This window comes from Tursiops truncatus, chromosome 19, assembly GCF_011762595.2.
Source record: "Tursiops truncatus isolate mTurTru1 chromosome 19, mTurTru1.mat.Y, whole genome shotgun sequence".
Taxonomy (NCBI): Eukaryota; Metazoa; Chordata; class Mammalia; order Artiodactyla; family Delphinidae; genus Tursiops; species Tursiops truncatus.
Genome location: NC_047052.1, coordinates 9242257 through 9258556, shown reverse-complemented (window position 1 = coordinate 9258556; position 16300 = coordinate 9242257). Strand labels below are relative to the sequence as shown.

The following is a 16300-nucleotide window of genomic DNA, read 5'->3' as shown; positions in this document are numbered from 1 at the left end:
CCCCCAAAACTTCATGATTTAAAGCAATAAGCATTTAATATCTTACAGCTTCCGTGGGTCAGAAATTAGGGTGTAGCTTAGATAGCTGGCTTTGCCTGGGGGGTCTCTCGTGAAGTTGCAGTCAAGCTGTTGGCTGGGGCTGTGGTCTCTCAAGGCTTCATGGGCTGTTGGTTTCACATCCAAAATGGCGTGCACACATGGCTTTGGGCAGGAGGACTCAGTTCTTCACTGCGTGGGCCTCTCCATGGTGATGCTTGGGCATCCTCACAATACAGCAGTTGGCCAAGTGGGTGATCTCAGAGAGAGTTTGAGGATGAAGCTCCAACACCCTTTATATATATATATATATATATATATATATATATATATATATATATATGTAAATTTTTATATATATAAAAGTAAAAACATTTATTTATTTAGGCTGTGCTTGGTCTTAGTCATGGCATGCGGGCTTCTTAGTTGCGGCATGCGGGCTCTTAGTTGCGGCATGCATGCGGGATCTAGTTCCCCGACCAGGGATTGAACCCGGGCCCCCTGCATTTGGAGCGCAGAGTCCTACCCACTGGACCACCAGGGAAGTCCCTCCAATGCCTTTTAGACACTCATCTTGGACATCACACACTGTCAGACACTACATCTTCATCTGCATTCTAGTCACTGGAAAAGAGCCACTAACGACTGTGCTTAAGGAGAGGGGAAACTGGCTCCACATTGGAGGGAGGGCTCTCCAGGAGCTTGTTGGCATATTTTAAAATCACCACCATCTTCCACTTCAGTCCACTGGCTCTCATGGGCACCTGGTAGGTTCACTGGTTCAGCTGTTGGCAGAGGCATGAAGTGTGGGGAAACGCATCCGTCCCTTCCCTCTGCATCAGAAAAGTCATCGCCTTTTCTGGAGTGGTTGTGATTGGAGCATGGACACCCCAGAGGAGTCCATCTTTAACGGTGGGGTCACAGAGGCCAGCGAGTGAGCGGAGGTGTTAATGTCAGGGAGGGAGCCTTGAACTCCCTTGATGGTATTCCTTAGAGAAGTTCTCCAAAGACGGAGTCCACCCACTTATAACCATTACAGCAGTAGCTTTTGAAATCATCAATTTTATTTTATCCCCCCACCCTGCCCCGAGAGTAAGAAGCTTGCCATGAAGAATCACTGCATTGGACAGTGTGGTGGGTCCCACCCTCAGAGCCTTCAGCTGAGCACTGGTGGGATCTAGAAAAACAAAGCGACTGGGGTCAGCAGTTTCTCTTTTTATTTTTTTTCCTCTTTTCACACCAATCCTCAGTTCACACTCTTTCTAGTCCACCGCTTCTTCCTCCGACATGGACGTGATTCTCTCTTTCACTTAGCGGTCTGGCCATCTCCTCCTCTTTCCCTTGCGACGTATTCCTCTTCCTCCACATTCTTCTTTACTCCGAGGAAAGAAAATCGGGTTACTGTACGCACAACTTACAACGAGGACCACCTAGTTAGAATAACCCCACTAGGCTCTCCACTCCTGTGTCTGATTTTCTTTGGCTTTGCTTTTGTTCCTTTACTGCCCACTGTGTTCCTTCCTCCTGTGTATCGCTGGCACATGTGTAAGAGTCTTAAACGCTTGTATGCTGCTTAGAGCTTTCACAGCAATTTCCCGAGCATCATTTCCTCAATGCATCCTCTGTGAAATTGGGTAGGATGGTACCCATTTTGCAGACGATGACACTGAGGCTTAAGAGCGTCGGCAAGTTCCCCAGAATCACACAGCTCATAAGTGGAAGAGGCAGCCCTGCAGTCAGGCTCTGCTGACTCATAAATTTCACGCTTTTCCTGCCGTAACATACAGGCGGAATATACACTCTTTGAGGCCAGGTATTGCCTCTCATTCTGTTCTGTATCCCTTTGGCTTTTGCCAAACGTTCTGGTTGACTGAATGAATGAGTGAATGAATGAAGCCATCTTCAGTCAGATCCAAACGCTGCCCACACACGCATCCCACACTCTGGCTTTCGCATGCGCCTCAGTTACGGAAGTCTGGAAGTTAGTACACACAGAGCCCAGTAAGACCAGGGACCCTGTGGCCTGAATGACGAAGAGGTGCAGACACTTCCCTCTTCTCATAGATCTCGTAAATCAGCGTAGTCTGTGCTGAGCGGGGCCCGTGTATTGTGGCAGCAAATAGCAAGAGACCCAAGAGGCTGACCTGGGCCACTGTCCCCATCAAACACCGGCCTGCGCTAAGTCTGCAGAATATTGAAATAAGGGGTTAATTTCTAAAGTGAGCCCCAGGAAAGTTTCCAAGATTGCCGTGTGTGTGTCTCATAAATTGGCACAAATTGAATTTCGCTTTCTGCGCCCGTCAGCTCCTAGGCAAACCACAATTTATTGAGAGGTGTATAGGTTGCCATCCAAAGAAACACAGTAAATGTGAAAAGTGCGTCCTCAGAGAGTATGTAAACAAGGGACGGAGGCTGGCAGATACAGCAGGGTCCAGGATGTGATATCCCGGTTGCCTGGCATTCGTTAGGTACAGCCTCGTTTGTTACACGTAGAGGCTGGGTTCCAGAAATCCTTGTTCAGTTCTTGAACATTCTACCGACTTCTAAACAGATTAAGGGTTTTTTCTATGGCAGCAAATTTAGGGTCTGGAGGGGATGCAGACAAAGAGGAAAGCTAACCTTGGTGTTTTGTGTATGTCAATTGACTAGTTTATGCGGAACCAAAAATATTGGGGAACATGTAAATACGCAGGTTTAGTTTTTATTATTATCATGACTATTTATAACAGTCGCGTGTACATACCACGTTCATCTGAGCGATCGTAATGGCAGTTCATATCTACCGAGGGTCTACCGTGAACCAGACCCTCTGCTGAGGATCTGACAAACCTTGTTTCCAGTCTCTTCGAGGACTCAATCCTTTCAGGAGTTCTGGAGGTTGCTGTAAATGTGCCCATTTTACAGAGAAGACAAGTGAAGCTCCAAAAATGAAATGCTAGCTAATATACGGAAATGAGTCCAATTTATTTCCTTCCAAAGCTTTTTTTTTTAGTTCAACATTGCCTCTCGTTATTATAGTGGTCTTTTCAATACTGAGAAAACAAGTGTCAGCATTCTGGTAAAATGTCTCTGCCTAGACAAATTATTTAATATTTCAATCTAACTTTTATTCTTTTAGCTACAACATTCAAAGCGATGTGCAAAACACCCTAATAGTAAAATAGAGGCTCGAAACCTATGTACTGATAACTATCGAATCCTCTTAAAGGGGGTCAATAACAAAGGTGACTTGAAAAGGGAAACATCCATTAAAATAAAAAGTGTCCATGAGTGTGTTAGTGAAACAGTTGTATATTGAAAGAAAAAAAAAAAATGGAGGTACGCTGGACATGGTATGCAGTCAAACATTTGGAGCACTTAAAGATGTTCACATAATTTTCATACACAGATCGGCTTTGGACCTTACGGCACTCCTGTTGGCTAGAGCAGTTATTATGACTGCATTTCATAGAGGGAGAAACAGAGGAGTTAAGTGACTTGTCTAAGAACACACAGCAGTTGGAGAATTCATCCTTCACCAGTCTGACCTCTTGAAGAGGTGAGCAGACTTGGCTAGAAGGGGAAACTAAAGTGGAAAAAAAAAACCCAAAAAACGAAAATATTGCTAGGAGACATTCAGAAAAATCTCTTGGACATCGTTTAGTAAGAAAAGAGGCAAAATTCAAATCTGAAATCATTCAGAGTACTTTGTTTTTTGTTTCTGACTTTCCATGAAGGTAGAGATCTCAGTTGTATCCTCAGATATGTTTGAGACGAACGACAAGACAATATAAAATGATGTGCCTGCCGAGGCTGCCACGTCTTCAAAGCCTTGCTGTTCTTGTTCCCATCCATGTATTTCAACTCCAGAATACACGGTGACATGAAAATTGTGTATTCAGATTGTTCTATTGATTGGTTGAGAAAGTGACCTTGTATGCACACATGAAAATGAAGAGATCTATACAGCGAGGCCTCTTCTCTGTAAAGAGGCAGAAACAACAGTGGATAATAGGCATTTGTTTCCCACCTGGGCTGACTCTCCCTTTCCAAAAGCTCAGAGCACTCAGGGCGAGCTTCCTGTAAGGCTGGGCAGGAGTGGCCTATGTGAGGACACCAGGCAGAGGGCATACGCGGGGGCCGGCGTCACGTTTCCATTTGCAAAAGCCAGTGGCTCTGGCCGGAGATCGGGGGCTTTCTTTGCAATTTGGACAGTGACTCCCAGGGGACTGAATTCTCCTTTTTCTCCTTGGCACAAGGGCTCAGCACCATGGACCCACCTAAATGGCAGCGTCCCGGAGTTTCAGTAAGGAGGGATCCTGCCTCAGTACTTTCAGACACTTCTGCCCCCTGCGTGTCATCGTGCATGCAGATTGGAAAGAAAAGGAGTGAGTAGTATAAGCCCCTGCACTGCACTCAGGCCTTGCAAAGGCAGCGCCCCACGTAATCCTCAAAACAAACCTCAAGGTGGATGGCGTTAGACCATTTGCCTGGTACAGAAGGTGAGATGCGGGGATACATGGCAGCTCGTCTCAGATCAGGCAGCTGGTAAGTGGCAGAGCGGAGACTCGAACCCAAGATCTTGCATCTAAATTCAGATCAACTTAATCATTCTCTGCATCCGAAGCCTCTGTGGTTTGGATTCCTAATCACAGGACTGAGATGAAATCGAATTTCTTAGATGAGGGAGCCAGGCAGTAGATAGGCCTTTGCCGAGAACTTTCTTTTTTTTTTTTTTTTTTTTTTTTTACCAGACTCGGGTTAGCAGGTAGAGATGAAAGATGGATGGGAAAGTAGAGTAGAAGAGAAGAAAGGGAAAGTGGAGGTTGTTCTCAGAACGTAGAAGCCCCGTCTTCATCCCACACCGTGGAAACCAGAGTCCAGAGTATATTAACGAGAAATTCCAGAATCACAAATTGTTCCTTGCTGCTTAGGGAGGGAGGGAGGAGGAGAAGACAAGAACAACACGTGGAAACGTCAGGAGACAGTGAGCTGTGTGTAGATGGCTTTTGTTGGAACCGCTAGGCTGAACCAGGAGGCTTGAGGTGTGTAAAATGTCACTTGCTCGTATCATGGTTTGTGGAGACTCTGCCTTCAACGCGAGTTTCATCTTCCTTGCTTCCAGCCCTCGGAGACATGAACGGGACAGTGACTCCTTTACTTCCTAATTCTTGCCAGCAACTTGCTGCTTCCTCTGCGTTTGGTGTCGTTCTGGATGATACCGCATCAAGGCAGTTCCTGGCAGTGGTTGAACCAAAACTTAAGTCAAAAATGGACAAATATGGATGTCATTTCTAAGGCTTGTTCAAAGGCCTTTGACATCGCTCGAAGCCTGAACACTTCTCAGGAGTGAGACGCTTTTTTCCCCCCCGCCAAGCCACGCAAGATTGGAGATTTAATACAGACCACTTAGTGAGACATCTGCATGGTCCTTGCCTAGAAACCATTCCTTGGGGAAGCGAGTATTTTGTATTATATACTGAGAAGGAGAGAGAAAATGATTGAGTGACTAGAAACCAAAGTGCATTTCCCAAGGTGAATTTATCTCGTAACAGTAGCCAGAGGGCTCACACACTTGGACGTGTCACATATGCGGCGGTCAGAGAGTTGCCTCTACTTTAGTTAATTTTCATAATCACTCTGCATAGATAAAATCCATAAATATAAAGGCATGTGGTTTTGTCCCCATTTTACAGTTGAGAAAACTGAGTCTCAGACCCCTGCTCAAGGGCAGAAAAACCTTGAGTGGAAAAATTCACTCCCTGTGGCTCCAAAGGTCTTTTTACTACACCTCACTCTGGTTTCTAGAATGCCCTACAAAATTACAAGCCGGAAGCCATCTTTTGGCCATGACCCTTCCCCTCTGCGTCCAGGTTTGTAGGGAAGGCTGGTAGCTTGGGAGCCTCCTTGTGTAACTCTGTGGGGCTGTGCTTTGGACAGTAGCTTTCCGTGGGTGGTGGAGAAGCAGAGGAAAGCAAATGCAGGGAGCTGGGGCTGTGCTTTGGTCATTCCCAGGAAGCAAAACCAGCTGTCATCAGAAAGTTCAGCCAGAGTGCCAGAAACCCAGGGACATTAAACCCAGTGAAGAGAGGACAGAAACTCTTACCAAGCCCCAGAGGGTCAAGGATCACATCTCAGAAGAAGAGGACACGTTTGCAGTTCCTAGACATTGAATCCACATTGTTGAGACAACTCAAGAAACACTTGCACCTTAAAATGGTGAGGCTTCACACACACACACACACACACACACACACACACACACACACACACACACACACACAGAGCATGTCTTCTTTGACTGCAAAAGAACTATAGAACAATGAAAAAAAAGTCAATCCCAAAAAGTTATGCAAGCTGTATGATTCCATTTACATAACACTCTTGAAATGACAAAGTTGTAGAAGTGGAGAACAGATTAGTGTTTGCCAGGGGTAAGGAGAAACAGAGGCGGGAGAGAAGTAGGGGTGGCCACACAAGGGCAATGTTAAGGATCCTGGTGGGATGAAAATGGTCACCATCTTGACTGTCGTCATGTCAATTTCCCAGTTGTGACATTGTCCTATCTCGTTTTGAGAGACAGTACCAGTGGGAGAAATTAGATAAAGGATGCCTGGGATCTCTGTATTATTTCTTACAACTGTGTGTAAATCTATAATTATCTCAAAACTGAAAGTTTACCTTAAAAAAACTGCAGAACATTTGGGGAAAACAATTCACCGAGAAGAGCACTGAAATCACCCATGAGCCCTCCACCCAGAGAGAGTCACCGTTTCCATTTTGGTCTCTCTCAGTCTCCCTCTCTTTCCCTCTCCCTCTTGCTATCCGGAGACTGTGTTTAAACCTGTTGGTCTGATTTTGGTGCAAAGGTAGCAACAAGATCACCCTCCAAGCAGCCGAGGAGCTGTGGATAAGGAATGTGGACACATTTTATGTGCAGAGCCGCAGCTCTTCCCCCCTCCGTCCTCATGCTAATAGGTGTTAAGATTTTGCTATAAATATTACTTATGGCTGTTAATTGAACTGCGTCCCAGATTGTCAGTACATGTTTATTTTCCCATTTTAATTTCCCTGAGTTCTCACAGTTACTGGGGGGAGGAAGGGAGAATGAGATTAGGTTGGATGGGTGAGGAAGGGACAGCATATCTGATACGTAACCTACCTCCCTGGTTGTTCCTGCCAAATGACATGCTTGGTTGGGGACAGTAAAACAGAGCCAAGGAAGAGCTTGGGGACATCTTGAGAAACCCAGCTCCCAATACCACCCCTACCCATCCCAAGGCGCCTTTTGCGTGACCTCCCAACTCCAGGCATTAGCTAAGCCTCGAGCCAGCACCTACCTCAGTTTTCTTTCTATTGTTACCACTTAGTAGCTGAGTAACGTGGACAAGTTCCTTCACTCTTCCTTGCTGAGTCCCAGTTTCTTCATCTTTCAGTCGAGTTAGTAGGTTATTGGGTGTTTGGAAGTTCAAATGAGCTGACACCTGTGAACTTGCTTTGCAGATACACAGATTTATGAAAGAGTAAGCTGTCATCATTATGGGATGGAAGGAGCCCATTGTCTACAGCACCTCACAGCTGACCCTCACTGTGCACTCATAGAATAATTTTTTTAATATTTTTTAAATTAATTTTTATTGGAGTATAGTTGCTTTACAACATCGTGTTAGTTTCTGCTGTACAGCAAAGTGAATCAGGTATACATATATCCCCTCTTTTTTGGATTTCCTTCCCATTTACGTCACCACAGAGCATTGAGTAGAGTTCCCTGTGCTATACTATAGGTTCTCATTAGTTATCTATTTTTTACATAGTAGTGTATGTATGTCAATCCCATTCTCACGATTCATCCCATCCCCCCACCCCCCAGTATCCAGAATAATTTTTTTTAATATAGAATAATTACCGTTGCTAACCCTGACTGTTCACATTCCTAACTGTGTGACGCTGCGTGAAGTCTTGAACCTCTCTGTGCCCTGCTTCTCTCATCTTGTTCTCATTTGAAAGAGAGATCAGTGTATGGGTTAGGTGAGAGGAGGTGTGAGATCGCACACGTAGTAAGGACTCAGTACGTCTTCGGTTGGCTCATTCGGTAGTCCTCCAGACAGTTGGTGCACCGGAGCTCCTGCCCAGGCAGCACGGTTATGACGAAGAGGGATGATGGCAAAGCATGGTGCCACCGCTAAGTGAGGCTTCTTACTTAGCTTTTCTACGGAGCCAGTGGTTTGTGTTGCATTGTTTGTATCATCGTCAAGCAGGATTCCTGCACGGTTGGTCCGTCTTGAAGTTCGCGAGCTAACCGAGGTCTTTCTGCTCTGTAATGTGCCTACCGGGGGCCCGGAATCTTATTAAATGCAGATACTGGTTTCGCAGGTCTACGTGGAGATTCTGCGTTTCTTACAAACTAACAGGCTCCCAAGCGATGCCATTGTTCTTGGTCCAAGGACCACACTTTAGTCAGCAAAGATCTAGACGTGGTTCTCAACAGAAGCAGGACTGCCAGTTGGGGAACCTTTTGGCAGTTCGTGGAGGCGTTTATGGCGGTCTCTGGTATTTAGCACTTGGCGTCCATAAATCCATCCTGTGATGCCACAGACAGTTCAATGCAATAAAAAGAAATGTCCCGCATCCTGGTAACACACACATGTGCCATTAGACACTCAGATCAGTGAACTGCCTGCCTGCGGGGATCTCAGCCCAGAATCTCTCTGTTCTGCCAGAAACACAGTGGGTATGGATTCTCCTAGAAAGGCAAGGGCCTTGTAAATGAACAGAAGATGGTACTGTGTTTTATTCAAAGCTAGCAATATTAGGTCACCGTCTTGAAAAATCATGCAGTGCCTCTCATAGTAGTGTCGTCATAACATGAGACTCGTCTACATTTATGGATGTTATACTCATGGTGATTAAATAGCTTGTGTACCAGCGCTGCTTCCTGCCTGCTCATATGAGCAGATTTTGCCCATTTCTTCCCAAATTTGCATTCTATGATGTCATGTTGGTAGCTTGAGACTAACCGTGGTGAGAGTATTTACACCATGGAAATTGGCAAATGCTACCAATCAGGGTGGTGGTGTGTGTGTGTATGTGTGCGTGTGTGCGTGTGTCTGTCTGTATTTTTTTTTCCAGAGAACTGGTTTACCAATACAATATTATGTCTGCATAAAAATATTTTATTTCAAGATGTCAAGTGTAAAGAGAACATATCAACAAAATTTGATACATTTTGATTTATGTTCCCTGAATCCAAACCTACAAGTAGGTGCGAACATTTGTCTGTTTCATTATGGACTTCTGGTATCATCTTATCCAAGCAGTTACCTTTAAAAAGCATGTATTATTTTATCAATTTTCTCCTCTTCTTTAAAGGTAGGACATCCTATTAATTTTTTTTGTTACTTGTGTGTGTATGGATAGGTTATATTATTCATGAATTTCATTTCAGGACCGTATCAAGGAAGTATAAAGTATCTCTTTAAAAATCAGGGCCTTGGGGCTTCCCTGGTGGTGCAGTGGTTAAGAATCCACCTGCCAGTGCAGGGGACATGGGTTTGAGCCCTGGTCCAGGAAGATCCCACATGCTGCTGAGCAACTAAGCCTGTGCGCCACAACTACTGAGCCTACGCTCTAGAGCTCGCGAGCCACAACTACTGAAGCCCGCATGCTAGAACCTGTGCTCCGCAACAAGAGAAGACACCGCAATGAGAAGCCTGCGCATCGCAACGAAGAGTAGCCCCCCGCTCGCCGCAACTAGAGAAAGCCTGCGTACAGCAATGAAGACCCCATGCAGCCCCCAAAAAAATAGTAAAATAAAAAAAAAATTAAATGAAGGCCTTGGATTGCTGGGCTTGAGTGGTACTGATCTAATTAACCACCAGGCAGGGCCGGCAGACAGGTGGGGGACCCAGCTCTTTTCTTGGGGAGAAGACATACTAAGAGTCACGTTCGGAAGTCAAGTCATCGTCAGCATCTCCGCTTCGAGGTGGCCAGGGGACACGTGTCTTCGTCTGGGGCTGGAGTGAGCAGAAGTGTGCCTCCTAAGATAATCCAAGGGAAGTTGATTCTAAACAGATTCAGCTGTACAGGGACCGAGGAGGAGGAGAAGGAAGACAAAGTTGGAAATGGGTGTAACAGAATCTAATATGATAGGAAAACGTGCATGTAAAAAACGACGGCATGGAGACAGGCTTGAAAGCAAGTTTTCACCACAGAGAGAAAGAAAGATGAAACTGAAACCTAATATATAAAAATGTGTGCAGACACACACCCTGTCCTGCAGTTGGCGAGTAGACAGGCAGTTTCTAGCAGCGCCCGCTGTTTCACCAGAGCCTTCTGCTGGGAACAAAAGTGCTCCCGATACTGCACTCATGTTTGGGCCTTTGCTTTTGGCAGTCATTCCTCTTTTTAATTTTTTTGGGCACCATAGAAATGTTTCCGTAAATAGCGCATTTAATGGAGTGTGTCAATTTGTGGCTGTCAGCTACCATAACAGCAGAGGGAAATTCAGCAAAAGCTGAGATTGGAATATACAAGGCTCCCAATTCCACATCCTTCGTGGACTTGTACCTCTAAGCTGTGTAACCTTTCAAATCTCCTCATCTGTGAAATTCTTAGCTTTTGGGGTGGTGAAGCCGCCCAGGTCAGTGCCTGATGGATAGTAGACGTCCAGCCATATTTAGGACACGTTTATTATTATGGCGGCTGCTTGGTAGACTCGCAAAGCCAAGAGTTCCGTCCTACATTGCTGACGTGGGAGCGGCAGCTCAGGGGCTGAGATCTGCCTGTGTTGGGACATGAGCAGCCTTCGCATGCAGCAGACCCACGAATGAAACGTTGTGATTCTTTGCTGTGGACTAATTGGGAGCCTCTTGCTTAGCTAGAGTGGGGAATCCAGTGTAAAGGAGGAAGTAAAAATAAAAAGGCATCAACATGGGAGAAAGTTAGCACATCAGAGTAATGGGGGAGCGAAATAATTCCTTCCCTCTCCCTGGCTCAGCATGGATGCAAATGATATATCATGAAGTAAGTCCCCGATACAAAGGCAGCCGGCATAACTGTCGTATCAGATATTTAGCCAGAGGCAAGAGCAATTTTTTTATTATGTTTTTTGTAAGTTTGATTTACTAACCTTCAGTGCAATCCCTATTTTTAGAGGTTGGCTCGCATGTTTAATTTGTTTTCTCTGAAGCACTGAATCCTTACTCTTGTTTTTCAGGTGTCCACTCAGTTCCTAATGGCAGAGCCACACTGAAAAGAGTAATTACATTTCCTAATTATGTGTAATTAGGCAAAACCCAGATGATGTATTCAGCGCGCTCTCGAAATAGCCAGGGGTCAAGGACTGTTGGAATTCAGTAACGTTTTTATAAATAAGGCGATGCGTTATTTAACGTGGCGGTCCAAGGCGGTACTGGGTGCCTGGTAGACCAGTATAATGGTTGAAATATATGTAGCGTTCATTTATTTAGCCAAGTAAAACCGTAATTGATTCTCTACCTCCTTATCCTCCCCCTCTTGTTAAAACCAGGGTTTAGATTTGCTCTCCTAGCCCAAGAGAGGCCCTCTACACTCAGAACCATAAAGTTCTGCTTCCTGACAGCGTAAGTGATATTTATTTTTTCCAAGCTTAATCCTTTTGAAACATGGAGAAATAAATACATCCTCTTATCTACCATATGCCTGGGACGGGAAATAAATTCTTATTTTCCTGCGGTGTGGTACCAGTAGGCTACAATGAATAATTTGGGCAGTCTCGCTGAAGATAATAGGGAAGCCTTCTCTATTACCAGTGATAATTTTGAATCTCATAATGGAAAACATCCCGAGCCCGAACATCAATCAGGGAAGATAAACAATGGGAAATGATAGGTATACAAAAGGGAAAATGGCGGCGGTACACGTGGAGGGAGAGGCCGCAGAACTCCGGCGGGGTTATAAATCATGGAGTCAAATCATTTCCATGTAATTAATATCCTCAAATTAAAACATACGTTTTTAAAGCGAGATCTTGCAGACTTTTCAGCTGGGCCACTGGCTGCCTTACAGGATACATCCGGGAACCCCAGAGCCCTCCTCCTTGCATAGATCTTGGGTGGCCCTGGCTGGAGCTGCCCGCAGCCTTGGCTAGCAATGTCATTGCGTGAGCTGGCCTGATGACCTCACTCCAGCCCACCAGGGACCAGCCGCCAAGAGATCCGAGCTGATGGTGGCTGCCCTTAGGATATTCGGCCTTCACAGCAACAGAGACTGGCCCACTGAGGCACGAAGTCTAACTTCCTTTACAAGCCTAAAAGACCATTTCCAGCCCAGCGGACACAGCCCCACGAAGCGCCTGGCAAAGCTACAGGCAAATGGACAACCTTCATTCCAAAGGGTCGTTGTCTCCTCCTGGCTAATAACCCTGCATCCGTGCACTTTCTTCTTATCTCGCTGCCATCTTTATCCAGTCCCAAGGTACTTCGATGGGCTTCTTTAAAAAAAGAAAAAAAAAAAAAAAGGAAAGGAACCCATTCCTAACAGTGAGAAAACAGTACCTGTTAGTGTGCTACTTCTGCTCAACATGAAATTTAAGACCGTTTGGCTAATTTATTTACTGCATCACGTGCCACGACCAAGAAGATTTCTAGCCTTTCATCATATTGATCTGCAAGTAGAAATGCACTGACCATGGGCCTTACCGACGTGAATTCGAATAGGACCTCTCCATTCCAACCCCCATTTAGGAGTGGGCCGGAGACTGAGTCAGTTGTCAGATATGTCCTACAGGCCACAAAATGTGCTCATGGATTTTGTTTTATAGGCTTAATATAATATTTGCTAAAACACATATTTAAAGAAATATGTAATTTTTGCCCCAAAGCAAGGGTTTTCCCATGCCATATAATTTGCTAAGTGTGGCTTTGCTGTGTTGTAGCCCATAATTTACAGTCAGCCTCCACAAGGCAAAAATAACTGCAATCTGTGATTAAGTAAGTAATGGACAAGGTAACTAATATTCCCGGAAGGATGGCCTTCCAGACGCTCATCTTAAGTGACAATATGGTTGAAGGTCGAGATGTGTTGTGCTGTACTAATTTAACAGTTTCAGGGAATCAAGAAATGACATTATGAACTGGCATATCCAGGCGGTTGGGACACTGAGCTGAGAGCGGATATCCTCAATGTGCATTTTAATGACCTCTGCCTCATTTTCCCCATTTGAAGTAAATGGATTTATGCCTAACTGTGCCGCCGGATTTTCGCCATAAAATAATTCATTTGGAAGGGGTGTCCTAGTCCAGTCTTCACCAATTCTGAGGCTGCAGTCTGTGCAGGGTGGATGGGGAAAGCATGGCAGAGTGAAAAAAAAAAAGCATAGACGGAGGGACCAGGCACAACGGGGCTTGAATTTAAGCAACCGCAAGGAGCTATGACCTTGGGGAAGTTGGGTTTTCGTTTGTTTGTTATTTTAATTTTTTGTTTTGAAATAAATTTCAGCTTACAGAAAAGTCACCAAAATAGTGCAGAGAACTCCCATGCACCCTTCACCCAGCTCCTGCTAATACGAACATGATGCGTTTTTCCGCACTTAGAAACTCACATTAGTACAGTTAATTAGTACAATTAACTCAACTCAACTAACACTTCATTTGCATTTCACTGATGTTTCCACTCAGGTTCTTTTACTGTTCCAGGATTCAACCCAGGTACCACTCTGCATTTATTGTCATGTCTCACCTGTCTCCTCTGATCTGTGATAGTTTCTCGGTCTTCATTAATATTATTCTTTTTAAAATGACCTTGACATTTTGAAGAGCCTGGTGAATTATTTTGTAGAACATCCTCAAGTTGGGTTTGTTTGATGTTTTCTCCTGATTAGATTGAGTTTATGTATTTTGGGCAAGAATACACAGACGTGGTTTGCCCTGCTCAGCCCATCATATCAGATGGTACATGGCATGAAAATGTCTCATTACTGGTGATGTTAACCTTGATCTCTTGGCTAAAGTGTTGTCTGCTGGATTTATGCACTTGAAAGTTACTGTTTTCCCCTTTGTAATTAATACATATCTTGAGACGAGGTACTTTGAGACTATTTCTCTTCACGTTTTCATCCATTAATTTTAGCGTCTATCTATGGATCTTGCCTGAAACAATTAATATTTATGGTGTTCCAGTGATAATTTTCCATTTCCCTCCTGTCGTCCACATTTATTTTATTTTATTTTATTTTTTATTGAAATATAGTTGATGTACGCTGTTGTGTTAGTTCAGGTGTACAGCACAGTGATTCAGTTATACATACATATATATCTTTTTTTTTTCAGATTCTTTTCCCTGATAAGTTATTACAGAATATTGAGTAGACTTCCCTGTGCTATACAGTAGGTCCTCATTGGTTATCTCTTTTATATATAGTGGTTTGTATATGTCAATCCCAACCTCCTAATGTATCCCTCCCTGCCATTCCCCTTTGGTAACCATAAGTTGTTTTCCTTCTACATTTATGAATCAGAATTCCTCTCTGTGGAAGGCTGTCCCTTCTTCATTTATTTATTTATTTATTCATTCCTATCAGTATGGACACATATATTTATTTTGTTCTATAGGGCATAATATAATAATACTGTTATATCATTTGGCCAGCTTTGATCAATGAGAACTCTTTCAGGTTGGCTCCTGTACCCTTCCAACATGCCCCATCATTTTTTGAGCACTTCCTTACCTTTCGGCACTGTGGGATGCTACATGTCATCTTGTATTTCTCTGTCCCATTCTTGGAGTTAACTCCTTTTCCAGGGACCCTTGGTTTCATTTACTGGAGAATGATATTTAGAAACCAAGATCTGGTGCTAGGTGTGCTCATTACTACTGCAGTATCATTGCTTCTAGGACCGCTCAGTGGGCAGAGTCTGGAAGTATATGTGGGTATACTAACTCATGCGTACTTATATATCTTTACTTATTACTCTGTGTGGGTGTATGTTATATATTTTAAGGTATTTATATTTAAACAAAGTTTATTATTTTTATGCATTTATATATTTATATTTATAGTATTAAAGTATATTATAAATACGTATTTATAATATAAATACGTATTAATAACATAAATACATATGTATTTATAATATAAATATATTTTGAAATATGAGTTCATACCTGATTCCAATCCAATCCAATCCTGATTCCAATCCATATAAAATATATATGTGTATATATATATTTTTATATATATATATATATTTTTGTTTTAGATGTTTTTTGATGTGGACCTTTTTTTTTTTTTTCTTTTTGCGGTACGCGGGCCTCTCACTGCTGTGGGCTCTCCCGTTGCACAGCACAGGCTCCGGACGCGCAGGCTCAGCGGCCATGGCTCACGGGCCCAGCCGCTCCGCGGCATGTGGGATCTTCCCGGAACGGGGCACGAACCCGCGTCCCCTGCATCGGCAGGCGGACTCTCAACCACTGCGCCACCAGGGAAGCCCTGATGTGGACCATTTTTTAAGTCTTTATTGAATTTGTTACAGTATTGCTTCTGTTTTATGTTTTGGTTTTTTGGCCACAAGGCATGTGGGATCTTAGCTCCCCGACCAGGGATTGAACCCGCACCCCCTGTGCTGGAGGGCGAAGTCTCAACCACTGGACCGCCAGGGAAGTCCCCAAAATATATATGTTTTTAAAATAAGAGTTCATACCTGATTCCAATCCAACACAGTCTCGCTTTTCTTGGGGATGTCATTTAACCATTCTAAGTGTCACTTTGCTCTTCCATACACCCACAATTTAGGGTTTGGGGAAGGTATGGTAGATTCTAAAGATAGTAGATTATTTTTTTAAAAAAGAAAGAAAAATAGTTTTTCCCTTTACTGTATCCACACCCATCCTATGTGATGCTACCCATCCCCCCCGTTAAGAGGTGGCTTCTGTTTGTCCACCACTTAAATCAGGTTGACCAAGTGACTTGCATTGACCCATGGGACCTTAGCAGAAATAATACAAGCACGGGCGTGAAAAGCATTTAGATATCAGGGCTTGCTCCCTTGTTACACAGGAACCTGAGACCGCCACATGCGCGAGCCTGAGCTAGTCCACCGGAGCATGAGGGGCCACATGTAGGGAGCCAAGTTGCCCTAGTATAGATAGCCTGCCAACCTCCAGGTACACGAGTGAGACCATTCTTGGCTCATCCAGCTACTAACCAAGCCAACAGATGACCCCAGACACAAGAGTGAGCCCAGCAGAGATCAGTCAAGACAGTCTACACCAGAGAAAGAACTCAGCCCATGCACAGAATCATGAACTT

At 44.1% G+C, this 16300-nt stretch overlaps 1 protein-coding gene and 1 non-coding gene across 4 annotated transcripts in view; one reads left to right on the top strand and one right to left on the bottom strand.

The window, feature by feature from the left end:
- The window catches only part of WWOX (WW domain containing oxidoreductase), a 973868-nt gene that overhangs the window by 620375 nt on the left and 337193 nt on the right, over window positions 1–16300 (top strand). The window lies entirely within an intron of this gene.
- On the bottom strand, window positions 508–580 carry TRNAW-CCA (transfer RNA tryptophan (anticodon CCA)). Its single transcript has one exon. It is a non-coding gene; the product is annotated as a tRNA-Trp (tRNA).